Genomic DNA, 3,243 nt, shown 5'->3' with positions numbered 1-3,243 from the left:
GCGTAAAGTTCAAGCCCAGGATCGGACGTGCATGCAACCAAATCTGACATGATGATGACAGCCATGCCGGCACACTCACGATGGTCCCTCGGGCCGTCACCTCTCCTCCTCTCCTCCTCGAGGCTCCGATCCCACACCGTCAGCTACGTCCTTCCATCGCGCCTCAGCGGGTCTAGAAACAAGAGGATGCACGGCGACAGGTTGCAACCAAAAAAAGCTTTCCCTACAGGCAGCGAGCGAGTGAGTGATCCGACAGATGTGACTATAAGACTCCTATCCGGGGTACAGGTGTAGCGATGGGGTTCACTTCACTTCAACCCGGGGGGATCCTTCGCCGTTCACCACCGGCCTGTTGCTGCCGCCAAAGTTAAACGCACAGAGCGACTCGCGGCGCAGACGATCAGCTGGGACCGACGCGTTGAAGAAGAAGAAGAAGACGAAGCGTCACCAACTCTAGAATAAAACGAGGCTGGACGCACGGTCACTCACGCACACAGTGTTTCGCGGTGCAGGAAACAAGCGACGGGAAGCCCCAGCGAGCAGGTGTCGTGTCAGTGATGCAATGCGGGTATATACTGCCAGCCGTGGAGCCGCCGATGCCTCCTCGCAGCCAGAGTGGGGAGTATGGAGAGGCGCCCGCGTGTCATTATGTGGAGCCCGCGTGGCGCATTCGTCTTAATTACCGCTTGTCTGCAGATCTATTCCGATTCACGGAGGGGATGCAAATCAAACTCAATCCCGTCGATCACTCCCAACCGCTCATGGCGCGAGGAGGGAGCACACATTGGTGGGATACATTGGCCGTAGATAGCGCGTATCAATCAATCTGACCTTGCTGCGTGTGTGTCATGTGTGCGTGCGTGCGTGCGTGCGTGCGTGCGTGTGTGTGTGTGTGTGTGTGTGTGTGTGTGTGTGTGTGTGTGTGTGTGTGTGTGTGTGTGTGTGTGTCGCATCAGCCGGTGGAGGCGATGGGGGGTTGTGAAATATGAATTGGCGGTGCATGCAGGGGCACGTTTATATTTTATTGCCTGATGCTGCTGACGTCTAATATGTTCACCTATAGCACCCCCCCCCCCTCCCCCCAACACACACACACACACACACACACACACACACACACCCTCCCCTGGTCAGTAACATGTGAGTGTCCCTGCATCTCCCAGCTGCGTCCGGCAGCAGGGATGGATGATATCCGGGGTGGAAGGCGCGCGTCCTTCGTAGGAGAGATGGATGAGACTGTAGTGAAAAGGCACAGCATGAATCAACTGTTTATAGAGCCTGCTGTGGAAAGTCAAATTCAATGTTTATCAGAAGAAAACGGACCATGCTTATTATTGTTAAACTGTTGAGAAACACCATGGGGGTAGCTCAGGAAATACGGATATTGCCGTCAATGTTTCTTCATATTTCCATAAAATAATAAAATAATAATTGTCTATTGCATGTATTTAAATCAATGGGATACCATGTTGCTTTGAAGATACTGCTGTGTAACTATGGAATGTAACACTAATAAATGATTAACTGATGGCCCAAGCAGTGGCACTCAATAACCCTTCCTACGTCAATAAAAGGACGCATTTGGTGTGTGTGTGTGTGTGTGTGTGTGTGTGTATGTGTGTGTGTGTGTGTGTGTGTGTGTGTGTGTGTGTGTGTGTGTGTGTGTGTGTGTGTGTGTGTGTGTGTGTGTGTGTGTGTGTGTGAGTGAGTGTGTTGAGTAGGCCTCACTTGCACAAGTGGAAAGTTTGAGCGTATCTCCGCTCTAGATAACACCCGTACTGGGAGCAGTGAGAGGGCAGGAGCCCACAGCCCACAGCTCACACCGGGGACATTACAACCACACTGGATCTATTTCAATGAACGTGTGCTCTGAGCGGCCTAGCGGGGGCTGTATGACTTTCAAAGCACTGACGACCGACGGGTTTGCTCGTTTGCTTGATCAATAAGTGACGGATTATTCCTTCTATCCACGCTTCGACGGAGGACAAGTTGTATACTGCGCTATATGCGTGAGTGTGCGGCTGGGTATCGTGTAACGACGCACGCGTCTACAGGGCTGCCCCTGCTCTGCGTGGTGGTGGTGTGTGTGATGTGGCATGCAGAGGCCAGGCCTGTAGACTTTGTGTGCGACCGAGGTTCACGGAGGAGAGCCGTGAGCTCCGTGGCACAGATGCAGGCTGATCTGGTAAGAAGATCTTGAAGAGGGTGAACTTCCGTCTTTCTAGGCTACCCTGTCGTTCTGTTCTTCTTAACGTCTCCAATAGCCCTGTCTGCTAGTGTTGGTGGCTCTTCAAAGCTTCCCTCTCTCTCTCTCTCTCTCTCTCTCTCTCTCTCTCTCTCTCTCTCCAGAGTGCCTGTGGTGGTGTCGGTGGAGTGACTCTACCTTCCGAGGTTCGGCTGCCCTGTATTAAAGTTCACAAAGCCTCGTGGGAAAGCAAATCAGTACGTTAGCACGAGTCTGAAATGACCAAGAACCTCCTTATTTATCATATGGTTTATCTTAGATTAGTGTGTGTGTGTGTGTGTGTGTGTGTGTGTGTGTGTGTGTGTGTGTGTGTGTGTGTGTGTGTGTGTGTGTGCATGTCTCTGTTTTTTGTGTTTGTGTGTGGTGTGTCTCAATGTTTTGTGTGTGTGTGTGTGTGTGTGTGTGTGTGTGTGTGTCTATACTGTGTGTGTGTGTGTGTGTGTGTGTGTGTGTGTGTGTGTGTGCGTGTGCGTGTGACACTGTGTGTGTGTGTGTGTGTGTGTGTGTGTGCTTCATCTTATGTACTGCATGTGCGTTCACGTGTGTGCATGCATGTGTGTGCCCGCATACGCTTGTATGTGCTAATGTGTGTGCTAATGTGTGTGTGTGTGTGCGTGTGTGTGTGTGTGTTACCTCAGCGCCAGGAGAAGAGAGGGGACATAATTGCATCATTAGGGCTCCTTGGTGAAGACGTGCGGGCTGCCAGAGCCCTGACTCCGCCCGGCTGTGTCTCCGCTCTGCTACAAAGGCTGGAGCACAGCCTTACCAACTATCAGCACATTCTCTCACACCTGGAGCTCAGTGTAAGGCCCCTGTGTGATAGCGCACCAGGATGAATGAATTAACATGATGTATGTGTGCGTTTTTTTTCCCCCCCGACGCAATCCGTTCCACCTCTTTCTTTAGACAAAAACGCAAACTAATGCAGACACACACGCACACAGACACACAAAACGTGAATGAGTCATAAGCTTTTCCACTGCGACCCTGGCACGGTT

At 51.6% G+C, this 3,243-nt stretch overlaps 1 long non-coding RNA gene across 1 annotated transcript; it reads left to right on the top strand.

Moving 5' to 3' along the window:
- The first annotated feature begins 1,668 nt into the window (after window positions 1-1,668).
- Window positions 1,669-2,929, top strand: LOC311360993. Its single transcript, XR_014638531.1, has 3 exons — window positions 1,669-2,185; window positions 2,350-2,442; window positions 2,884-2,929. It is a non-coding gene; the product is annotated as an uncharacterized lncRNA (long non-coding RNA).
- Window positions 2,930-3,243: the final 314 nt, after the last annotated feature.

Source organism: Micromesistius poutassou, assembly GCF_964030765.1.
Source record: "Micromesistius poutassou genome assembly, chromosome: 16".
Lineage (NCBI taxonomy): Eukaryota > Metazoa > Chordata > Actinopteri > Gadiformes > Gadidae > Micromesistius > Micromesistius poutassou.
Note: the sequence above shows the minus strand (reverse complement) of the source record. Positions and strands in the feature narration are given on the sequence as shown.